The sequence below is a fragment of the Nicotiana sylvestris genome, chromosome 5, assembly GCF_000393655.2.
Source record: "Nicotiana sylvestris chromosome 5, ASM39365v2, whole genome shotgun sequence".
NCBI lineage: Eukaryota > Viridiplantae > Streptophyta > Magnoliopsida > Solanales > Solanaceae > Nicotiana > Nicotiana sylvestris.
Window position 1 is genome coordinate 19835776 of NC_091061.1, and position 26738 is coordinate 19862513.

The 26738-nt window shown below is 41.3% G+C and overlaps 1 pseudogene; it reads right to left on the minus strand.

Moving 5' to 3' along the window:
- Positions 1-829: 829 nt before the first annotated feature.
- Positions 830-26126, minus strand: LOC138868339 (uncharacterized; annotated as a pseudogene).
- Positions 26127-26738: the final 612 nt, after the last annotated feature.

Consider the following 26738-nt stretch of genomic DNA (forward strand, 5'->3'; position numbering starts at 1 on the left):
GGCATGATTTTCCAAACACCAATCGATACGGAGACATCCCAATCGGAGTTTTGTAAGCCGTCTGATAAGCCCATAGAGCGTCATCCAACTTCTTCGACCAATCGGTCCTATTTGCATTGACCGTCTTTGACAAGATACTTTTGATTTCTCTATTGGAGACTTCCACTTGACCACTAGCTTGAGGATGATAAGGGGTCGAAACCCTATGATTGACACCGTACTTGGAAAGCAATGTGTCGAAATCTTTATTGCAAAAGTGAGACCCCCCCATCACTAATAATAGCACGAGGAGTGCCAAACCTTGTGAAAATGCTCTTTTTAAGAAATGCAACAACACTCCGGGCTTCATTGTTAGGCAAAGCCACGGCTTCAACCCATTTTGAGACATAGTCAACCGCCACGAGAATGTAAGTATTCCCACAAGAGCTAACAAATGGACCCATGAAATCGATGCCCCAAACATCAAAGATATCCACTTCAAGAATGGTATTGAGAGGCATCTCATCCCTTTTTGAAATTTCACCCGCTCTTTGGCAATCGTCACACCTCTTCACAAAATCACATGCATCTTTGAACCAGGTGGGCCAATAGAATTCACAACTAAGAACTTTCGAGGCGGTCCTCACCCTACCATGATGGCCACCATAGAGTGAAGAATGGCAAGCCTCTAAGATACTCAATTGTTCTTCCTCCGGGACACATCTACAAATCACACCATCCATGCAAATCTTGAACAAGTATGGCTCATCCCAATAGATATCCAAACTATCCCGCTTGAGCTTGTTCATTTGGTTAGAAGAGAGCTCACACGGGATTACTCGGTCACAAGGTAATTTGCAACATCGGCAAACCATGGAATATCATTCATTGACACCGCAAGGAGTTGTTCGTCGGGAAATGAATCATTGATATCAAGGCCATCACAAGGCCTTCCCTCCTCCTCCAAATGGGACAAGTGGTCCGCCACTTGGTTCTCACTACCTTTCCGATCCATAATTTTTAGATCAAACTCTTGAAGTAGTAACACCCATCACATAAATCTTGACTTGGAGTCTTTCTTTTTCATCAAGTACCTAAGAGCAGCATGATTGGTGTGCACTATGACCTTGGCCCCCATAAGATATGGCCGAAACTTTTCCATTGCAAATAATATAGCCAACAACTCTTTCTCGGTGACTGTATAGTTCCTTTGAGCCTCATTCATGGTCTTGCTTGCGTAGTACACCGGATGAAACATCTTTTTAATACTTTGACCTAAAACAGCCCCAACCGCAATGTCACTTGCATCACACATGAGCTCGAAGGGCAAGCTCTAACTTGGTACGGTAATGATAGGGGTAGTGGTCAACTTAAGCTTGAGAAGCTCGAATGCTTGCATACATCCCTCATCGAACACAAACTTTGCATCCTTTTCTAGCAACTTGCACAAAGGGTTTACCACTTTTGAAAAATCTTTTATAAACCTTCGGTAAAAGCCCGCGTGCCCAAGAAAACTCCTCACCCCTTTGACAGAAATGGGGGAAGGTAGCCTTGAAATCACCTCTATCTTAGCTTTGTCAACTTCAATTTCATGCTTTGAAATTTTGTGACCCAACACCATACCCTCTTCAACCATGAAATGACATTTTTCCCAATTGAGTACGAGGTTTGTGTCTTCACATCGGGCCAATACTCTATCCAAATTTCTCAAACATTCTTCAAAGGAATCACCAACCACACTGAAATCATCCATGAAGACCTCCAATATATCTTCTACCATGTCGATGAATATAGCCATCATGCATTTTTAGAATGTTGCCGGAGCATTGCATAATACGAACGGCATCCGAGAGAAAGCGAAGGTTCCATACGGACAAGTAAAGGTGGTCTTCTCTTGGTCCTCCAGGGCAATTAAGATTTGATTATACCCCGAGTACCCATCCAAAAAGCAATAAAAAGCACACCCCGTGAGACGATCAAGCATTTGGTCAAGGAATGGCAATGAGAAATGGTCCTTTCGGGTCACCTTGTTTACCTTCCGGTAGTCCATGCAAACCCTCCAACCTGTGACTGTCCGAGTAGGAATAAGTTCATTGTTGTCTTTGGTCACCACAGTCATACCACCCTTTTTTCGGTACACATTGCACCGGAGAAGTCCATGAGCTATCAGAAATGGGGTACACAACCCCAGCATCCAACCATTTGATCACTTCTTTCTTCATCACTTCTTGCATAGCCTCGTTCAATCTTCTTTGATGCTCCAAAGAAGGCTTTGCATCATCCTCTAAGATAATTTTGTGCATACAAAATGCGGGGCTTATTCCCCGAATGTCAGCTAGAGTCCATCCAATTGCCCTTTTCCACTTTTGAAGCACCGCCAAAGTGGCCTCAACCTGCATGTTAGTAAGGCAAGAATAAAGAATAACTGGTAAAGTAGAGTTTGAACCCAACAATTAATACCTGAGGTGTGGAGGAAGTGGTTTCAACTCCAACACCTGTTACAACCCATATCCACACACGTTAGTTCATGCCATATATTAGTTAACATAAATCCAAGAAGGAATTACCTTTAAGATGATAAGAAGTTAATCCTATTGGTCTTAAGTGATACAAGGGTGTATAAAGGTGATTAACAAGTATTAGAAGTTAAACGAATCAAGGATGTTGTAACTCGTATTTTCAGGTAAACCTAGAGGTTCTTAATACACTCAAGGTCATGTATTAAAGTGTTTGAATCATATAATATCCGTACCATAAGTCTTGAAGTCAAACGAGTTATGAAACAAAAGTCGACAAATGTTGTCGCAACTTGGGTTCATAATTTTACTTAAACATTAGATTAAATGTTTCTAAGCTTTTATCCTAATTTACAAGGTATTACTGGGTTATCTAACCACCAAATTAAATATCTACGAGTCTAGTTTCCAACGCATTAAACCATTTGTCAATACGATCTCGGAGTATAGAGATATTCATATTTTTGCAAGCCTGCGCAGATTGGTAGATGACAAGTAGGTGCATCACCTACTTGCCAAAATGATAGGACAAAATTAAAAGACCTAAGTCGGCAAAGAGAGGACTTTTAAGGGGTTATGAACTCAGTTATTTCATCCATATTTCAGACCCTCAAAACCAAAGTTAACCCCTGCAACTCCTCCCCAAAAATCCCACACAAATCCTAATCGATTTTCCCTCTCTTTCAAGTTCTATTTGAAGGTAAAACCTAGAGTTTGAAGAACCAAGGGAAGGGCTGAGTTATCCAACAAGTAAGGTAAGTTACTGCCTTCTTTCATACATTTTTATCTACTGTGAATTCATGGTAATTCGTTCTATACATGTAAGAACTCACGGGATGGTGATCGGAAGTCGTGAGTTCGAGTTATTCACTTGTAGCGGACTGATTTGTGTTGCTATTGGGATGCATGTTTTACTACTATTTTGTGGAGTTTTGGAGGTGGAAGGGTGTGGAGGAACACCATATATATGAAGGGTTGTGGGCTGATAGTGATTTGTAACATTTTCGGGTCGTTTGACACGACTACGGTGGTCGTCGTATGTATGATGTAATTAGGTTGTGCGTGGACTGTTTTGGGACGCTCAATATGTTTATTATTGATGTTGTTTGGGTTGTTTGATGATTGTTTGGAATGGTGTAAAGTCATATATATAGGTGAGGTGTTGTCCATTTCAACGTAAAATAGGTTGTGGTCGATACATAATAGTTATGACGCTTAAATGATAACGATAGTATCGTTTCTCTTATTGTAGACTAAGGAGTTGTGACAATTGCATAGCTTGTGATTGGGGCAGTATATACAAGGTATGTGAGGCTATCCCTTTTCTTCTTTTGCACGACTCCGATTGTACATAATGTAATGAACGAGCTTCCAAAGATACTCTACTCTTAGAAGCTAGCAGTACTTACATTGCTTTCCCTCTTATGGAACGATTGATGTTAATGTTGCTTCTCTTATTCTTATGTTATCAATGTTGTTGGTACTTCCTGACTCTTATAAGGTTCATAATGAAGAGTTGGTCCTAATAACGTGTACAGAGGATACCGACCTTATGTCACCCCGAAAGGTTTAGAATGTGATTCCATGAGTCGAGCATGCATTATATATATGTATCTATTTTACTCTACCGAGCCACGATATAGTCGGCCGGGTACGGCACATATTGTGCAACCACTAATCAGATGGGTTTTACCGAGAACCACGTGGCCGGGTACGATTCTACCGAGCCTTATAACGGCCGGGTACGTTTTTACCAAGCCTATTATGGCTGGGTACGATATGATGATGATGATGCCCACATAGAAGTATGTTTTAAAAGTTTATGTATACATACATATGTATCATGCATTTCATGTTAGTAGCCCTCAGAGGTACTCAGATGTTCCAGGTTGTATATTCTCTATCCCTGCTTACATTACTGTTCATATTTATGGTTCCCTGCCTTACATACTCAGTACATTATTCGTACTAACATCCTTTTGTTTGTGGACGCTACATGTCGTGCTGCAGGCCCTGATAGACAGGCAGGTGCAGCTCCCCCACCACAGTAGACTGTCCAGTTCAGCGGTGATTGGCGAGATCCCTTCTCCGGACTTGCCTTGGTCTTGGTATGCAATTTTTGTTATAGACATTATGGGTATGTCGGGGCCCTGTTCCGGCTATGTTGCAACACTTATGTTCTTTTAGAGGCTCATAGACAGGTGTCGGCTCATGTATAGTTTGGTATGCCTTGTCGGCTAGTTTTTGTTGTATAGTCTTTCATAGTAGCGTGGTAGCTCATACCTTATACGTAGTTTCTTGATTGTCTGGTCATCCCCTGCTATGTATGTTCATGCCGTCATATTTTATTGCTGGTTGTCCATGATCTAGGTCTACCATTTATATTGATCTCGTCAGCCTTAAAAGATAATAATGAAGGTTAGATGAAATGTACGTTGGTGCTCGGCAAGTGTGGTCGGGTGCTAGTCATGGCCCTTCAGTTTGGGTCGTGACAAACTTGGTATCAGAGCAAGTCTGTCCTAGGGGTTGTCTATGAGCCGTGTCTAGTAGAGTCTTGATTATGGATGTGTAGCGCGCCACATTTATAATCAGGAGGCTACATGACATCTAGGGTTGTTACCTTCTTCCTGAATCTAGATCGTGCGTAGAGTTGAGTCGTAAGTGTTTGTCTCTAATATTCACCTTGTTTTCTTTTAGCGATGCCTTCGACTAGGAAGCAAACAATTAGTAGACGGCTTGATACAGATGCGGGAGAGGGTACCAGTCAGGTGCCCCAAGCCAGAGCAGGCCAAAGTGAGGCTCAGAGTGAGATGCCGTCTCATACCTCAGCTACCCCGTCTCCTCCAGAGGATATTAGGAGGCACCCAGCACCTCCAGTTCCTCCGTCTAGCGCTACAGACCAGGATATGCGGAGTGCTTTACAGTTATTGACTAGCTTGGTAGCTGCTCAGGTTCAGAGGCAGAATACAGGTGCTGCTGAGAAACCAGTTAGTACGAGAGTTCGTGATTTTATTAATTTAGACCCTCCAGTGTTTACCGAATCAGACCCCAAGGAGGACCCGCAGACTTTTATTGACCAGGTTCATCGTACACTTCGGGTTATGCATGTTAGTGATACAGAGGCAGTAGAGTTGAAGGTGCAGTTGAAGGATTTTCTAGATAAGGGCTTCATTAGACCTAGCACTTCACCTTGGGGTGCACCAGTCCTACTCATGCGGAAGAAAGATGGGTCGTTACGGATGTGTATCAACTATCGACAGTTGAATAAGTCTACTATAAAGAACAAGTATCCACTTCCAAGAATTGATGACCTATTTGACCAACCCCAGGGTGCCAAGTATTTCTCCAAGATTGATTTACGTTCAGGGTATCATCAGGTGAGGGTTAAGGAGAAGGATATTCCGAAGATGGCCTTCCGGACAAGATACGGGCACTTTGAGTTCTTGGTGATGTTGTTCGGGCTAACAAATGCCCCAGCAGCTTTTATGAATCTCATGAATACTATATTTAGGCCCTATCTTGATGTGTTCGTGATTGTATTCATTGATGACATTCTAGTATATTCTCGTTCGGAGGCGGAACATGCGGGCCACTTGCGGATAGTATTACAGATGCTTCAGGATCGTAAGTTATATGCTAAGCTCTCCAAATGTGAATTTTGGCTGAACTCAGTAGCGTTCCTTGGCCATGTGATATCTGACGAGGGTATTAGTGTCGACACTCAAAAGATCGATGCAGTAAAGAATTGGCCGAGACCTACAACACCATCACAAGTCCGCAGCTTCATATGGCTAGCAGGATATTATAGGCGGTTTGTGGAAGAGTTTTCCTCTATATCATCACCATTGACTAAGTTAACACAGAAAGATACAAAGTTCCAGCGGTCTGACACTTGTGAATGTAGTTTTCAGGAGCTGAAGAATCGATTAACATCCGCACCAGTGCCCACTCTTCCTGAAGGAACAGAAGGTTATGTGGTATATTGTGATGCCTCAGGTATAGGTTTGGGGTGCGTATTGATTCAGCGTAGGAAGGTGATTGCTTATGCATCAAGACAATTGAATAAGCATGAAAAGAATTATCCAACCCATGATTTGGAATTGGCTGCAGTAATATATGCTTTAAAGATATGGCGGCACTACTTATATGGCGTCCATATTGACATCTACACATATCACAAGAGTTTACAATACATCTTCAAGCAGAAAGAGTTGAATATTGAAAGACTACGACGTCGAGATATTGTATCATCCCGGTAAAGTCAATGTTGTGGCAGACGCTCTCAGCCATAAATCAATGGGAAGCTTAGTACATATTGAGGCGGGTAGATGGGGGTTGACTAAAGAGCTTCATCAGCTAGCCAATATGAGAATCAGACTGTTAGACTCTAATGATGGAGGTGTTACCGTACAGAATACATCAGAATCATCTTTGGTAGCCGAGGTAAAAGAACGGCAATATGAAGATCCTATCTTTATACGATTAAGAGAGAGCATTCAGCAGTGTAAAAGTATGGCTTTTGAGATCGGAAGAGATGCGACACTGAGATACTAGGGCCGATTATGTGTGCCTAATGTGGCAGGGTTGCGAGACAAGATTATGAATGAGATTTATCAATCCCGATATTACATGTATCTATGTTGAGGAAATGTATTGGAGACCCTTCTCGAGTCGTCCCTATCAAAGATGTAAAGGTTACAGAGGACCTATCATATGAAGAAGTGCCAGAGGCTATATTAGATCGACAAGTTCGCAAGATGATAACAGAAGATGTAGCTTCCATCAAAGTATTGTGGAGGAACAAGAATATGGAAGAAATAACATGGGAAGCAGAAGAGGAGATGAAGTCTAAATACCCGTGAATGAAGATAACAAGGATACTGGTGGAACACATGATACATTGGAAGGTGAAATGGCTCTATGAGGTAAGAAATAACTTGAGAATACTCTTCCTTAATACAAAATGGTGATATGCAGATAATGTACATGTCCATAATGCTTTGCATACTCTTGTAAGGCCATACGTTGAGTTAACCGCTTGCAAGTTGTCCTCTATTTATGGGAGAAACTTGACCGGAATCCACGATGATTTAAACTCCCCATGAACCCTTACATTCGAGGATGAATGTTCCTAAGGGGGAAGGGTGTTACAACCCATATCCACACACGTTAGTTCATGCCATATATTAGTTAACATAAATCCAAGAAGGAATTACATTTGATATGATAAGAAGTTAATCCTATTGGTCTTAAGTGATACAAGGGTGTATAAGGGTGATTAACAAGTATTAGAAGTTAAACGAATCAAGGATGTTGTAACTCGTATTTTCAGGTAAACCTAGAGGTTCTTAATACACTCAAGGTCATGTATTAAAGTGTTTGAATCATATAATATCTGTACCATAAGTCTTGAAGTCAAACGAGTTATGAAACAAAAGTCGACAAATGTTGTCGCTACTTAGGTTCATAATTTTACTTAAACATTAGGTTAAATGTTTCTAAGCTTTTCTCCTAATTTACAAGGTATTACTGGGTTATCTACCCACCAAATTAAAGATCTACGAGTCTAGTTTCCAATTCATTAAACCATTTGTCAATACGATCTCGGAGTATAGAGATATTCATATTTTCGCAAGCCTGCGCAGATTGGTAGATGGCAAGTAGGTGCATTACCTACTTGCCAAAATGATAGGACAAAATTAAAAGACCTAAGTCGGCCAAGAGAGGACTTTTAAGGGGTTATGAACTCAGTTATTTCATCCATATTTCAGACCCTCAAAACCAAAGTTAACCCCTGCAACTCCTCCCCAAAAATCCCACACAAACCCTAATCGATTTTCCCTCTCTTTCAAGTTCTATTTGAAGGTAAAACCTAGAGTTTGAAGAACCAAGGGAAGGGCTGAGTTATCCAACAAGTAAGGTAAGTTACTGCCATCTTTCATACATTTTTCTCTGCTGTGAATTCATGGTAATTCGTTCTATACATGTAAGAACTCACGGGACGGTGATCGGAAGCCGTGAGTTCGAGTTATTCACTTGTAGCGGACTGTTTTGTGGATTGTGTTGTGTTACTATTGGGCTACGTGTTTTACTACTATTTTGTAGAGTTTTGGAGGTACGGTCGTCGTCATATGTATGATGTAATTAGGTTATGCGTGGACTATTTTGGGAGGCTCAATATGTTTATTAGCGATGTTGTTTGGGCTGTTTGGTGATTGTTTGGAATGGTGTGAAGTCCTATATATAGGGGAGGTGCTGTTCGTTTTAACGTAAAATAGGTTGCGGTTGATACATAATAGTTATGACGTTTAAATGATAACGATAGTATCGTTTCTCTTATTGTAGACTAAGGAGTTGTGACAATGGCATAGCTTGTGATTGGGGCAGTATATACAAGGTATGTGAGGCTATCCCTTTTCTTCTTTTGCACGACTCCGATTGTACATAATGTAATGAACGAGCTTCCAAAGATACTCTACTCTTAGAAGCTAGCAGTACTTACATTGCTTTCCCTCTTATGGAATGATTGATGTTAATGTTGCTTCTCTTATTCTTATGTTATCAATGTTGTTGGTACTTCCTGATTCTTATAAGGTTCATAGTGAAGAGTTAGTCCTAATAACGTGTACAGAGGATACCGACCTTACGTCACTCCGAAAGGTTTAGAATGTGATTCCATGAGTCGAGCATGCATTATATATATGTATCTATTTTACTCTACCGAGCCACGCTATAGTTGGCCGGGTACGGCACCTATTGTGCAACCACTAATCAGTTGGGTTTTACCGGCCGGGTACGTTTTTACCAAGCCTATTATGGCTGGGTACGATATGATGATTCTCACATAGGCGTATGTTTTAAAAGTTTATGTATACATGCATATGTATCATGCATTTCATGTCAGTAGCCCTCATAGGTACTCAGATGTTCCAGGTTGTATATTCTCTATCCATGCTTACATTACTGTTCATATTTATGGTTCCCTGCCTTACATACTCAGTACTTTATTCATACTGACGTCCTTTTATTTGTGGACGTTGCATGTCGTGCTGCAGGCCCTAATAGACAGGCAGGTGCAGCTCCCCCACCACAGTAGGTTGTCCAGTTCAGCAGTGATTGGCGAGATCCCTTCTCCGGACTTACCGTGGTCTTGGTATGCATTTTTGTTATAGACATTATGGGTATGTCGGGGCCCTGTTCCGGCTATGTTGCAACACTTATGTTCTTTTAGAGGCTCATAGACAGGTGTCGGCTCATGTATAGTTTGGTATGCCTTGTCGGCTAGTTTTTGTTGTATAGTCTTTCATAGTAGCGTGGTAGCTCATACCTTATACGTAGTTTCTTGATTGTCTGGTCATCCCCTGCTATGTATGTTCATGCCGTCATATTTTATTGCTGGTTGTCCATGATCTAGGTCTACCATTTATATTGATCTCGTCAGCCTTAAAAGATAATAATGAAGGTTAGATGAAATGTACGTTGGTGCTCGGCAAGTGTGGTCGGGTGCTAGTCATGGCCCTTCAGTTTGGGTCGTGACAAACTTGGTATCAGAGCAAGTCTGTCCTAGGGGTTGTCTATGAGCCGTGTCTAGTAGAGTCTTGATTATGGATGTGTAGCGCGCCACATTTATAATCAGGAGGCTACATGACATCTAGGGTTGTTACCTTCTTCCTGAATCTAGATCGTGCGTAGAGTTGAGTCGTAAGTGTTTGTCTCTAATATTCACCTTGTTTTCTTTCAGCGATGCCTTCGACTAGGAAGCAAACAATTAGTAGACGGCTTGATACAGCTGCGGGAGAGGGTACCAGTCAGGTGCCCCAAGCCAGAGCAGGCCAAAGTGAGGCTCAGAGTGAGATGCCGTCTCATACCTTAGCTACCTCGTCTCCTCCAGAGGATATTAGGAGGCACCCAGTACCTCCAGTTCCTCCGTCTGGCGCTACAGACCAGGATATGCGGAGTGCTTTGCAGTTATTGACTAGCTTGGTAGCTGCTCAGGCTCAGAGGCAGAATACAGGTGCTGCTGAGAAACCAGTTAGTACGAGAGTTCGTGATTTTATTAATTTAGACCCTCCAGTGTTTACCGGATCAGACCCCAAGGAGGACCCGCAGACTTTTATTGACCAGGTTCATCGTACACTTCGGGTTATGCATGTTAGTGATACAGAGGCAGTAGAGTTGAAGGTGCAGTTGAAGGACTTGCTAGATAAGGGCTTCATTAGACCTAGCACTTCACCTTGAGGTGCACCAGTCCTACTCGTGCGGAAGAAAGATGGGTCGTTACGGATGTGTATCAACTATCGACAGTTGAATAAGTCTACTATAAAGAACAAGTATCCACTTCCAAGAATTAATGACCTATTTGACCAACTCCAGGGTGCCAAGTATTTCTCCAAGATTGATTTATGTTCAGGGTATCATCAGGTGAGGGTTAAGGAGAAGGATATTCCGAAGATGGCCTTCCGGACAAGATACGGGCACTTTGAGTTCTTGGTGATGTTGTTCGGGCTAACAAATGCCCCAGCAGCTTTTATGGATCTCATGAATACTATATTTAGGCCCTATCTTGATGTGTTCGTGATTGTATTCATTGATGACATTCTAGTATATTCTCGTTCAGAGGTGTTGATACCCAATTTTTCCCTATATATTTTCAAAATAGAATATGTTTGCATATATGAGCACCCCAAAAGATTTTGGCATTTTTAATAATTTTTAAGACCAATTTATGGCCTATTGTGCACTATAAAATCCATTAATTATTCCCAAAACTTTCCATTTTGGTAAATAATTTATTTCACTCTCTCATTTACATCAAAATATAATTTACATGATTTTTGCATAATTTTACAAGTCCATTTGGTATTTTTAAACTAAAATTGCATGAAATTGCAATTTTAGCCTACTTCTAGATTTAATAGCAATTTTTATTAAAAAATCAATCCTAATATTTTTAAATTAATACCTACATATTTTTTATCAACCCGATATTTTTAATTTGATTTTTAACATCTTTTACTATTTTTATAAATTCAAAAGCGAAAAATGGCTATTTCAATTTTAGCCTCTTTTTGATTTCAATTACAGCCTAATTCTAACCCCCAATTCCCAACCCAATTTCATTTCTACCCGACCCAGACCCAATTAAATGAACCCGCCCGGATCCCATTTTAAAATCGTGGCAATTGATTGTTTTAATCAACGGCCCTGTTTGCCCTTTCCTTTTTTAACCTAACGACCCCCCAATCCCCTCTCATTCGCCCACTCGTCTCTATCTCTCTATCTCTCACTCTCTCTGGAACCTTCCACCTCCTCGCCTCTCCGATGAACTCCTTTCACCTTCTCCGGCCATCTCCGGCTCATCTCCGGCGTGTCTTAGCCTTATGAGTCCATCTCGACTCGGACCAGCCCCTTTTCCAGGCCTTTCTCATTTTCTAGGGTTTCTCTGAAACCCTATGCCATTTCGAGGTTTTCTTGTTTCTCTCTAGATCTACTTTAGATCCGTGCTATTTCTGAGGTTTTTAAAGTATTTCTTACATCATTTCAAGTTTTTGCTTTCAAAACTGTTCGTCTTCTCGAACCTAGGGTTTCCTTGATTTTTACTTGTTCTACTGTGATTTCTTACCGTATTTTGCTTTGCTGTAACTCCTAAGTGTTTTCACTATGGTTTCTATGTATTTTTCTTTTATTGTATTTCCTCCTAGGGTTTGCTAGTGATTTCCTTTACTGTGTTTTCTTTCATTATGATTCCATGAAATGTTTATGTTCCTTGGATTTTCTGAGTTTACTTTGCCTGATTTTCTACGCTTTCGTCTTTACATTTAATCTATGGAGGAAACCCTAGATTTAGGGGTTTTCAAAACACTTGTGTGCGATTGTTTTGCTTCCTGTGTCTAAACTAGTTTGATTTCAAAAACCCTAATTTCTAAGTTCGTCTCATGTTCTCTGATTCTTGCTAAGCTTTGCAAGACTTTCTGATTTCTCTCATGCTATCTGACACTCTCTTCTAGGTATGTTCTTCTACTCTTGATTGCATGACCACTCTGTTTGTTTAATTCCAGCCTCGCATGTTTAAAGCTATGCACTCTTTATAGTCAGACCTTTCCCTCTCAAAATAACCCTAATTTTGGGGATTGATTTCAGACTACCATTATGTGAGCTTGTTTGATTCTTTGTCTAATTTGGACCTTTTTCTGACTTGGTTCATTATTGATTTTGAATCCTTGATTCCTTGATTTACTATGTACTAGTTGATTTACTTCTTACCTTATTTACCTAACCGTGTATTTTTAAACTTCCCTCATGTATTTACCCTTCATTGCCCAATGTGTTACTTGATTTTCTTTCCTTAAATAAAACTCTGCTCTTTTACCGTTCAAATTTGGACTCCTTACTTAAAGGAATCCCCTTCTCCTGATTGATTCTAATTGATACTAAATTTTTCTTTGCCTTGCTTACTTGCCTGGTTTTTAAACTATAAATACACTGCTTTTTTTCTTTAAAGACATAAACAATAGAGTTCAAAAACACACACACACCAAAAGCTCTCTTCTCTTTACCACTATTAGTACTACTGTTGTGTCTAGTCGGCTGAAAGCCAAGGCTAAACTATAGAATCTTGCTTGCTTTTCTCAAGTGTTTGCTGAGGCTTGAGTGGACTCTCTGGCTGTTTTCTTGCTTTGTTTGTTCTGTTGTTTGAAAGTTGCAACTGGTATGTCTCCATAAGTTAAATAACATTCTCCAAAACTATGTGTTTACTTCTCCCTTTCACATGTCCCTCACTATATATTTGTATTGTGCTTTCCTGCATTCTGTAGCTATACTTTAGTCTGTTATGTTCTTTCTTCATGTTTATGCACCTTTAAGTTCTGTTATGCTTTCTTGTCCTTCCTTGATGTTTTTCTATACATGCTTTCCATGTGAACCCTTTCCCTTTGACCCCTTATGTGTGAGTACTATTCTAGGTTAGGGTAGCATCCCATTGTTATCCATGACCTGGGACCAGGTTCTCTTGAACCTTACTCAAATCAGTCCCATTCCCTTCTTCCCCCTTTATGTGCTGAGCCTTGACTAGAGTATGGTAGTGTCCTAATCACCATCCAGGCTCAAGTCTGACTTTAAAAAGTCTGCTCTTTATTTGTTTGGATCAAGTAAAGGGTCAGGGATGTGCCAGCCTATACTCATGGCTGGGTATGACTACTCTTTGCTCTGATTCCCTCAACCCCCCTCACTTTACACTTACTCCTAGTTCCATAAGTTTTGACCCCCTTTGGTAAGTCATGCTTTGGGACCCTTGAGCTCCCTCTGAACTTGGATGTCTGAGGGCTGGCATTTTCACACTGCACTACTCTGTTGCTATTATAATTACTCAGAGTGTTAAGCATTGCTTGGAGTTCTTAAGACTCCTTGGAACTTTGAAAACATTCTGAGTAAGGAGAAGGCCTTGGAACTGGAATCTGGATTTGGTGAAACACATGTGCTGGACATTAAGGTTGCATTGGGCTTCCTCGGATCTGTCTGTAGTTTTGATGTATTTATTTTTAATCTTTTCCTTCCAGTTCTGTAATAACTTTGTAAAAGAAACTCGGGAAAAATATTAGTAAAGGGTGTGGGAGGGGTTTATATTGCCTGCATAAATCAAAGGGTAGAGATCATGCCTATAGGTCTTTTGTGCTTTAAATTTTACTAGAAATCATGCCTATAGGTTTGTTTAATGTTCCTAATTCAGTCACCTAGATACCATGCCTATAGGGTTTAACGTTTAATCATATTGCAAATCACTAGAGAATCCTGCCTGTAGGATTCTAACATTCATGTAATCAATTGCATATAGAAATCATGCTTATAGGAAATGCATATGCGTTAGGCAAACTATAGGGTAATTAAACATTCATCTATTTACCAACTCTTTAATAGGCCTTAAAATCAAGTATAGATACCATGCCTATAGGGTTTTGTCTCAAACCTGTCTGATTCGTTTAAGTAGTAACAGTCCGTTAACTGGTCCTTAATGTCTTGATGTAATGCTTTCAATAAAACTCTTGTAAACCAGTATGCTTTTTAAACCCTTCAAAACTGCATTTTTTCCTGAACAGTTCTTTTAAACATTCTGCCTAAACGTTTTACTCAGTCCCTAAAATTGTCTTTTAAAACAGTTGCAACTTACCCTTTCCTTAGATATTTCTATCTCTGAAACTCTTTCACAACCATTTCTGTGTTTTATTTTTACTGCAGTCCATACTTTCTTTTCATAACTCCTCTACATTGAACTATTTTTTTCCTAAAACCAGTACCTTTTAAATCACTCGCTTGAAATACCTTAATCTCTGACAATCGGATCCGAGTTGCCTAATGTAGACTTTCTATCTAAATGTATGTGTTGAACTAGTTCGCTTGCCGCTTAATTTTTAACTTAAGACCAAATCAGTATATGCTAAGACATGCTAAACTAAGTGTTGTCTGATTTAAGGGGTTTATTTGAGCCTTGTTTGCTTGTTTACTCATCCCTTTATTTGATATTTGTTTTGAATGTCGAAACTAGAATTTTATCCTTTAAAACTCCATAAAGGCCCCATCCCTTTCTTCCCTCTTAGGATTAGAATTCCTAATACCCCGGAACTGATAGGTCGGGACGGGTATTAGCATGTAATAAGTAAACGAGACTAAACGCGCTTTAATACCTTAATGGGGTGGGAAGGGTAGAATATGGATATGATGACCGCTACGCTAATATCACGTGCGACCCCTCTTTTGAGGAGTGATTGCTGGATATTGTATTGATGTGATCCATATTATCAATAAACCTAGGACCCCTTTTCCCTTTACTTGTTAATTTTTTTTAGTTTTCTTTTAAGACTAATTTTCTAAACACTCTATTTCTCCAACTCTTAAGCTTGTTTGCTAAGCTATGTGAATCCCTTTTCTTGTTCTCTTACTTGTCTTCTTAAAGTCACAATTGTAACATGGCCGGGAACCACACTTGTGGATCCTGAGGGGTGCCTAACACCTTTCCCTCGGGATAATTTCTAGCCCTTACCCTAATCTCTGGTCTCTTCATCTCAAACCTTTCTTAAAGTGTCCTAATGCACTATAATCATTAGGTGGCGACTCTTCAACTTACAAACCCAATTCTCGAAAGGGAATAGAGTTATCCTCCCAATGTCGTATACCCGATTTCTGACCCCCACGGTTAGAGGAAAAACGGGGCGTCGACAGGAGGCGGAACATGCGGGACACTTGCGGATAGTATTACAGATGCTTTAGGATCGTAAGTTATATGCTAAGCTCTCCAAATGTGAATTTTGGCTGAACTCAGTAGCGTTCCTTGGCCATGTGATATCTGACAAGGGTATTAGTGTCGACACTCAGAAGATCGATGCAGTAAAGAATTGGCCGAGACCTACAACACCATCAGAAGTCTGCAGCTTCCTAGGGCTAGCAGGATATTATAGGCGGTTTGTGGAAGGGTTTTCCTCTATATCATCACCATTGACTAAGTTAACACAGAAAGCTACCAAGTTCCAGTGGTCTGACACTTGTGAACGTAGTTTTCAGGAGCTGAAGAATCGATTGACATCCGCACTAGTGCTCACTCTTCCTGAAGGAACAGAAGGTTATATGGTATATTGTGATGCCTCAGGTATAGGTTTGGTGTGCATATTTGATGCAGTATGGGAAGGTGATTGCTTATGCATCAAGACAATTGAATAAGCATGAAAAGAATTATCCAACCCATGATTTGGAATTGGTTGCAGTAATATATGCTTTGAATATATGGCGGCACTACTTATACAGCATCCTTGTTGACATCTACATAGATCACAAGAGTTTATAATACATCTTCAAGCAGAAAGAGTTGAATTTGAGGCAGCGTAGGTGACTTGAATTATTGAAATACTACGACATCGAGATATTGTATCATCCCGGTAAAGTCAATGTTGTGGCAGACGCTCTCAGCCGTAAATCAATGGGAATCTTAGTACATATTGAGGCGAGTAGATGGGGGTTGACTAAAGAGCTTCATCAGCTAGCTAATATGAGAATCAGATTGTTAGACTCTGATGATGGAGGTGTTACAGTACAGAATACATCAGAATCATCTTTGGTAGCCGAGGTAAAAGCACGTCAATATGAAGATCCTATCTTAGTACGATTAAGAGAGAGCATTCAGCAGTGTAAAAGTATGGGTTTTGAGATCGGAAGAGATGGGACACTGAGATACCAGGGCCAATTATATGTTCCTAATGTGGCAGGGTTGCGAGAGAAGATTATGAATGAGATTCATCAATCCCGATATTCCATCCATCCTGGCTCGACAAAGATGTATCATGATGTCAAGGAGCAGTATTGGTGGGATAACATGAAGAAGTCTATTGCAGAATTTGTAGCCCAGTGTCCCAATTGTCAACAAGTAAAGATAGAACATCAGAAACCCGGTGGATTGCTTCAGAATATAGAGATTCCGACCTGGAAATGGGAGGTGATTAATATGGACTTCATTATTGGATTACCTCGCTCTTATCATAAGTTTGACTCCATCTGGGTGATAATTGATCGACTTACAAAATGTGCCCATTTTCTGCCAGTTAAGACAACTTACACGGTTGAAGATTATGTGAAGTTGTATATCAAGGAGATTGTTAGGATTCATGATGTGCCGGTATCTATTATATCAGACCGAGGAGCTCAATTTACAGCTAACTTTTGGAGGTCTTTTCATAAGGGTTTAGGCACACAAGTGAATCTCAGCACTGCATTTCATCCGCAGACTGATAGACAGGCTGAACGTACCATTCAGACACTGGAAGATATGCTACGAGCATGTGTTCTAGATTTTAAGGGAAATTGGGATGACCATCTTCCACTCATAGAAATCGCCTACAATAATAGCTACCATTCCAGTATTAAAATGGCCTCATACGAGGCACTATACGGGAGAAGATGTAGATAACCAGTTGGATGGTTCGAAGTAGGTGAAACATAATTATATGGGCCAGATTTGATTCACCAAGCTATTGAGAAGGTGAAAGTGATACAGGAGCAATTGAGGACGGCACAAAGCAAGCAAAAATCTTATTCCGATGTCCGACGTCATGATCTGGAGTTTGAGGTTGGTGATTGGGTTTTCCTGAGGATCTCACCAATGAAGGGTATTATGCATTTTGGGAAGAAAGGTAAGCTGAGTCCAAGGTATATCGGGTCGTATAAAATTCTTCGACGGATTGGACAGATTGCTTATGAGTTAGAATTGCCATCCGAATTGGAATTTGTCCACCCGGTATTCCATGTATCTATGTTGAGAAAATGTATTGGAGACCTTTCTCGAGTCGTCCCTATCAAAGATGTACAGGTTATAGAGGACCTATCATATGAAGAAGTGCCAGTGGCTATATTAGATCGACAAGTTCGCAAGCTGAGAACAAAAGATGTAGCTTCCATCAAAGTATTGTGGAGGAACAAGAATATGGAAGAAATAACATGGGAAGCAGAAGAGGAGATGAAGTCTAAATACCCGTACCTATTCCAGAATGAAGATAACAAGGATGCTGGTGGAACACATGATACATTGGAAGGTGAAATGGCTCTATGAGGTAAGCAATAACTTGAGAATACTCTTCCTTAATACAAAATGGCGATATGCAGATAATGTACATGTCCATAATGCTTTGCATACTCTTGTAAGGCCATACGTTGAGTTAACCGCTTGCAAGTTTGTCCTCTATTTATGGGAGAAACTTGACCGGAATCCACGATGATTTAAACTCCCCATGAACCCTTACATTCGAGGACGAATGTTCATAAGGGGGAAGGGTGTTACAACCCATATCCACACGCGTTAGTTCATGCCATATATTAGTTAACATAAATCCAAGAAGGAATTACCTTTGAGATGATAAGAAGTTAATCCTATTGGTCTTAAGTGATACAAGGGTGTATAAGGGTGATTAACAAGTATTAGAAGTTAAACGAATCAAGGATGTTGTAACTCGTATTTTCAGGTAAACCTAGAGGTTCTTAATACACTCAAGGTCATGTATTAAAGTGTTTGAATCATATAATATCCGTATCATAAGTCTTGAAGTCAAACGAGTTATGAAACAAAAGTCGACAAACGTTGTCGCAACTTAGGTTCATAATTTTACTTAAACATTAGGTTAAATGTTTCTAAGCTTTTCTCCTAATTTACAAGGAATTACTGGGTTATCTACCCACCAAATTAAAGATCTACGAGTCTAGTTTCCAATGCATTAAACCATTTGTCAATACGATCTCGGAGTATAGAGATATTCATATTTTCGCAAGCCTGCGCAGATTGGTAGATGACAAGTAGGTGCATCACCTACTTGCCAAAATGATAGGACAAAATTAAAAGACCTAAGTCGGACAAGAGAGGACTTTTAAGGGGTTATGAACTCAGTTATTTCATCCATATTTCAGACCCTCAAAACCAAAGTTAACCCCTGCAACTCCTCCCAAAAATCCCACACAAACCCTAATCGATTTTCCCTCTCCTTCAAGTTCTATTTGAAGGTAAAACCTAGAGTTTGAAGAACCAAGGGAAGGGCTGAGTTATCCAACAAGTAAGGTAATTTACTGCCATCTTTCATACATTTTTATCTGCTGTGAATCCATGGTAATTCGTTCTATACATGTAAGAACTCACAGGACGGTGATCGGAAGCCGTGAGTTCGAGTTATTCACTTGTAGCGGACTGTTTTGTGGACTGTTTTGTGTTGCTATTGGGCTGCGTGTTTTACTACTTTTTTGTGGAGTTTTGGAGGTGGAAGGGTGTGGAGGAACACCATATATATGTATGGTTGTGGGCTGATAGTTATTCGTAACATTTCCGGGTCGTTTGACACGACTACGGTGGTCGTCGTATGTATGGAGTGATTAGGCTGTGCGTGGACTATTTTGGGAGGCTCAATATGTTTATTATTGATGTTGTTTGGGCTGTTTGGTGATTGTTTTGAATGGTGTGAAGTCATATATATAGGGGAGGTGCTGTCCGTTTCATCGTAAAATAGGTTGTGGTCGATACATAATAGTTATGACGCTTAAATGATAACGATAGTATCGTTTCTCTTATTGTAGACTAAGGAGTTTTGACAATTGCATAGCTTGAGATTGGGGCAGTATATACAAGGTATGTGAGGCTATCCCTTTTCTTCTTTTGCACGACTCCGATTGTACATAATGTAATGAACGAGCTTCCAAAGATACTCTACTCTTAGAAGCTAGCAGTACTTACATTGCTTTCCCTCTTATGGAACGATTGATGTTAATGTTGCTTCTCTTATTCTTATGTTATCAATGTTGTTGGTACTTCCTGACTCTTATAAGGTTCGTAATGAAGAGTTGGTCCTAATAACGTGTACAGAGGATACCGACCTTACGTCACTCCGAAAGGTTTAGAATGTGATTCCATGAGTCGAGCATGCATTATATATATGTATCTATTTTACTCTACCGAGCCGCGCTATAGTCGGCCGGGTACGGCACATATTGTGCAACCACTGATCAGTTGGGTTTTATCGAGCTCCATGTGGCCGGGTACGATTCTACCGAGCCTTATGACGGTCGGGTACGTTTTTACCAAGCCTATTATGGCTGGGTACGATATGATGATGATGATGCCCACAGAGGCGTATGTTTTAAAAGTTTATGTATACATACATATGTATCATGCATTTCATGTCAGTAGCTCTCAGAGGTACTCAGATGTTTCAGGTTGTATATTCTCTATCCCTGCTTACATTACTGTTCATATTTATGGTTCCCTGCCTTACATACTCAGTACTTTATTCGTAGTGACGTCCTTTTGTTTGTGGACGCTGCATGTCGTGCTACAGGCCCTAATAGACAGGCGGGTGCAGCTCCCCTACCACAGTAGGTTGTCTAGTTCAGCAGTGATTGGCGAGATCCCTTCTCCGGACTTTCCGTGGTCTTGGTATGCATTTTTGTTATAGCATTATGGGTATGTCGGGGCCCTGTTCCGGCTATGTTGTAGCACTTATGTTTATTTAGAGGCTCATGGACAAGTGTCGACTCATGTATAGTTTGGTATGCCTTGTCGGCTGGTTTTTGTTGTATAGTCATTCATGGTAGCGTGGTAGCTCGTACCTTATATGTAGTTTCTTGATTGTATGGTCATCCCCTGCTATGTATGTTCATGCCATCATATTTATTGCTGGTTGTCCATGATCCAGGTCTACCATTTATATTGATCTCGTCAACCCTAAAAGATAATAAAAAAAAGGTTAGATAAAATGTACGTCGGTGCTCGGCAAGTATGGTCGGGTGCTAGTCATGGCCCTCCAGTTTGGGTCGTGACAACACCGGTGGCTCCTCAATTGATGGCTTTGTTGGTATAGTTTTCCGGTTTTCAAGATCCAAAGACAATTTTCTAGGCTCATAAGAATAAGAGCTCATCCCATGTAAGGCATTCACGCACTCCACTCTACTTGTATCCTCATTGACATCAAGATTTAATAGCACATAATCAAGAGGATCCTCCACGTTGATCATAGCACTGGTATCATCCACAATCACAGTTGTGACAAGGCCTACAAATGAGCACACCTCGGTGCTATTGGGTTGCTTTATAGACTTGCAAACATGGAAAATGACCTTTTCTTCTCCCACTCAAAAAGTGAGCTCACTCGCTTCAACATCAACCAATGCCTTCCCCGTTGCAAGGCAAGGTCTGTCCAAGATAATAGGAACCTCATAGTCCACTTCACAATCCAAAATGACAAAGTCGGCCGGCAAAATGAATTTGTCCACCTAGACAAGCACATCATCAATAATGCCCAAAGGTCGCTTCATCGACCAATTCGCCATTTGAAGTCTCATTGAGGTTGGCCTAGGTTGCCCGATACCTAAAGTTTTGAAAATCGAGTAGGGCATTAAATTTATACTAGCTCCCAAGTCACATAGAGCCTTGGAAAAATCCGCACTCCCAATGGTACAAGGAATGGTGAAAGCACCGGGATCTTCAAGCTTTAGGACCATTGAATGCACTATAGCAATAACTTGGTGAGTCATCTTTATAGTTTCACAATCCACAGAACGTTTCTTTGTAACCAAGTCTTTCATGAATTTTATATAACCCGACATTTGTTCAAGTGCCTCCACCAAAGGCACATTAATAGATAAGCTCTTCATCATGTCAATGAATTTTTTAAATTGATTATCATTCTTCTGCTTCGCGAGCCTTTGAGGATAAGGTGGAGGTGGCCTTGGCAAAGCAGTCTTGGCTTTTGGCACAACGGGCTCCGGCATGTCAATTATGTGTTCCCTAGACGGGTTCACATCATTTTGGGTTTCCACATCGACTTCTTGAATATCAATCCTTACTTCATTGTTCACATTTTCATCAACCACATCTTCAACTACCAAAAGGACTTCGTCATCTTGCAACTCAACATCATCATCCATGACTTGCTTTTGCTTAGAGGCATTCACATCACCGCCTCTCCCACTTCTTTTTTTGACCGCCATAACATGATTGTTCCCACCCTTAGGGTTCACTACCGTATCACTTGGTAGACCACCCTTCGGGCGAGTATTTAATGACTAAGAGATTTGGCCTAATTGCACCTCTAAGTTTCGGATAGAGGTGTTGTGAGAAGCTAACTGTGCATCAGAATCCGCATTCCTCTTCATCATCTACTCGAACATCATTTCAATTCTACCCATATCATTACCAGAAGAACTAGGACCTTGAGAAGGGAAAGGGGGTGGATTGTTCAGTTGTTGGTACATTGGGGGCCTTTTAAAGCCTTGCCCTCGGTTGCCTTGGTTTCCATTGTTGTTCCACCCGCCTTGATTGTTGTTTCTGCCCCAATTGTTGTTATTTCCATTCAAATTGCCTTGGTTGTTGTTTTGATTACCCCAATTGTTGTTTTGTTTGTTGTTGCTCCAATTGCCACCACCTTGTTATTGATTGCCCCAATTTCCTTGGGGTCGCCATTGTTGGTTTGAAGAGTTGCCTCTATTGCCTTGATAGTTGTTGACATATTGTACCTCTTCACTTTGGTCATCATAACCATCATTTTGATACCCATCATATTCATCAACAAATTGTTGAGAATTTCCTTGATTTTGTTGCCTCTTTTGCCTTCTCTTGTTGACAAGCATACTAACACCCTCCATGGCATTCACTTGGTGAGGATTCTGAACTTGTTGCAACTGCGCCTTAGCTAATTGATTCGTAGTAGTAGTAAGCTCAGTTATAGCTTGCCCGTGGTCGTGCAATTCCTTGTGCAAATAGATAACAGTAGGGTCACCTTGAGGCACATTTGCTCTACTCTGCCATGCTGAAGAAGTGTCTGCCGTTTCATCAAGTACTTCACATGCCTCATCATAAGAAAGCTTCATAAAATTGTCCACAGCCAATTGGTTAACAATGCATTGATTTGTAGTATTTATGCCCCGGTAGAAGGTTTGTTGGATCATGGCCTCGGTCATATCATTATTTGGGCACTCCTTCACCATCGTTCTATACCGCTCCCAAATCTCATGCAAAGGTTCCTATTTCATCTCGAAGTGCCGCCACATGACTAAGAGAGAAGAATTTGGCAATAAACTTATCTGCCAACTCATCCCAAGTTGTGATGGAATGGTTGGGGAGTCTCTTGAGCCAGTCTAATGCCTTCCCCCGAAGTGAGAATGGGAAAAGTCTCAATCTCAGCGCATCCTCGGATACATTCGTCTGCTTGTTCCCCCAACATTATCTACGAACCCCTTGAGATGTTTGTGGGCATTTTGATTTGTAGCGCCCATGAAGTACCCACGCTGCTCAAGTAAGGTCAACATCACATTGGTTATCTGAAAGTTGCTTGCCCGGATTCGGGGTGGGACAATAGCATTTGCGTAGCCCTGGTTCAGTAATACTCTGGGAACCACTCTTGGAGGAACCGGGGGAGGGTCTGGAATATTGTCATTTGTATTAGCATTGGCATTCTTACCTCTCCGTATCTTTCACCTCATCTTGCTCAAGATCATCTACCTCCTCCCCCGCTTTCACGTTTCCAAGAGGGTCATTAGTGTTGTTTAAAGCCATGTTGGTACCTGAGTAGTGACACAAACAAGTAAGTAACAAAGAAGGAAAGAAGAACAATACACAAAACAAACTAAATAGATAGCCAAAACCGTTAGCTCCCCAGCAACGGCGCCAGAAGGTGATCGCAGCCTACTCCGCACTACTAAAAAGTAGGAAGAGAGGGTCGCAATAGCTTTTACCCGATTTGTGGGTCGGGATCGATTTCCACATGGAGCTAGGAATGGAGTCGAGTATCTATTTAGAGTGGAATTGTGTATTTGTTCCAAATATTACTTCTAATCATTTTTGGTTTTTCTTTAACAAACTACTATTATCAACTACTAATTATAAATGCAATTATGCTAAACGAGAATTGCTAAAAGTTGTATCTAATGGATAAAAAGGCACTAGGGTAGTGACTTTTACCTAGGTGGCTAATTGACGGGTAATTGCTTCTACGGCACGATTGACATAATTGGAGAAAATGCTATAACCGCTGCACGATTTTACCCACTATCACACCTTTCGGTAGAGAGAGTGATTTTGCCCAATTGACTTTCTCAAGACCAAATGGGTAGGCAAATTTGCTCAAGCAACTAGGGTTCAAGTCGGGTAATTACTCTCTCGAAGTTTAACCCTTTAATTGGGACTATCAATTCTCTTGACTCCATCCCAATTCCTTGTTGGGTCAATTTTGGAGACTTGGCTCTCTTTCTCAAGAAGAGCCAAGTCAACTTAGCACAAACCAGTGTTTGCAACCACCAATTCATAAATTAAACCATAAAATTGACCCAAATAACAAACACACATAGTCAATCTAGCCCTAAATCACAATAATCATCAATTACCCATACTAGGGTTGAGCCACAACCCTAGCTAATGGGTTTAGCTACTCATGCTTGAAGAGAAGAATAGAGAAATATATGAAGATAAAGGCATATTAATTAAACACTAAAGTAAATACAGAGATTCTATCGTTAAAACTAAGTTAAAATGCCCAAAATGGCTACAGATGGTCTTCTCACAAGCGCAGCTCAGTTCAGAAAATAGTTGATACCCTAAAAATGGAAAAAGGTTCTATTTATACTAAGCTGGAAAAATTGGACAAAAATGCCCCTGCGGGGTCGATGCGGACTGTACAAAATGGTGTACGACCGCACTAGGCTCTTGACTCTGAAAAATCAACTCTCTAAACCCACGTTCTGTGGACCGCACAGAATGGAATGCGGCCACGAAGGAGTCTAGCGCGGTCCGCACAAACACGACCGCGGACCGCATAGGCTTGAACCTTGGCACTTGACATCTCTCTGAAGTTTGCTTCCGCGGACTGCATAAAATGGTAGTGCGGCCGCGGTGTCTTCAGTGCGGACCGCACAATATGTACTACGGTCGCACTGCTTTTATGCCTTCAAATCCAGCTCTCTAAATCTCATTAGTGCGGACCGCACAAAGTGTAGTGCGGTCGCACTAGGCCTGTTTGTCCTGAGTTGTCTTGTCTTTGGTACTTGTACAGGTTTCACTCCTTTTGAGCCGATCTTTGACGTCTTGTCACTTTGTTGATCAAACCTACAATCAAGCACAACTTATGAGCCTTTTGGGACTATTTTGTAAGAATTTATAATCAAAGCGTAAGCAAGAAGGAGCATGAAATACGTCAAAATCCCTAGTTATCAGTCCCATCCTTCTTCTTCATAAATAATATTGTGCACCCCAAGGCGATACACTGGTCTAACAAACCCTTTTGCTAACAACTCATCAAGCTGCTCCTTCGGAGCCATACGGTACAGTGGGGTTGATACAGGCTAGGTGTCTGGAGCCAAATCAATACAGAAATCAATATCACGATCCGGTCGCATGCCAGGAAGATCGGAAGGAAACACATCAGCGAACTCTCGAACTACTAGAACTGAATCAATCATCGGAGACTCTACGGTGGTGTCCCGAATATAAGCCAAATAAGCCAAACACCCCTTCTCAACCATTTGCCGAGCCTTCAGGAAAGAGATAACCTGGCTAGACATATCAACCGTGGAACCCTTCCACTCCAACCCTGGCGACCCTGGTATCGCTAAAGTAACAGTCTTGGCATGGAAATCCAGGACGGCGTGATATGGAGATAACCAATCCATGCCTAGGATGACCTCAAAGTCAATCATGTCATGCAACATGTGATCTGCTCTAGTCTCGAAACCACAGAAGGTGACCATACAGAATCGGTAGATCCGATCCACAACCACAGAATCACCCACAGGAGTGGACACATGAACAGGAGTGCCCAAAGGCTCACGAGAAATAACCAGGAAACGAGCAAACAGAGATGATACATATGAATAAGTAGACCCTGGATCAAATAATACCGAAGCATCTCTACCGCCGACGGAAATAATATATGTGATGACGGCATCTGAGGCTAATGCATCTAGCATAGCCGGAAAGGCATAGAATCTGATCGGAGCGCTGGTTGGTTGGCCTCCACCTGACTGAGTAGTAGCTGGCTGACCTCTCCCTGCCTGGCCTCCACCTTTAGGACGGCCCCTACCAGTCTGCCCTCCACCTCTAGGTGGTGGGGCAGCCGATGCTGAAATCATAGGTTGCTGACCCTGTTGTACTACCTTGCCCCGAAGCTTGAGGCAGTATCTCCTTATATGACCAAGGTCTACGCACTCGAAACAACCCCGTGGTGTGGCGACCTATTGCCTTGATGACTGACTCTGATATCCTGTAGACCCATTGGAAGAAGCCTGGATAATTGGTGGACGGTATGAACTCTCCGGTATAGCACTGAAATAAGAATCAGAAGAACCCTGTGGACCTAAATAACCATTGGAGGAACTCTGAATAGCTAGTGGGTGATAAGAACTCTCTGGCATCGCACTGAAATATGGTCTCACTGGAGCACCTCGGGGAGGTGGTGGTGGTGTTGAATATGGGGGTCTGATGAGCTGACCCCTCTCGAAGTGACCTCTACCCCTAGCTGGGGCACCTCTGAACTCTCCCAAAAATCGGGCCCTCTTGTCCTGCTGAATCTGCTCTCTACCCCTTTGGCAATATCCCTCAATCCTGCGAGCAATCTCTACCACTAGCTGATACTCAATACCCATCTCCACCTCTTGGGCCATGCTAGCTCGAATACCGGGGTGCAACCCCGCAACAAATCTCTGCACTCTCTCTGCATTAGTGGGAAATATAATGAGTGCATG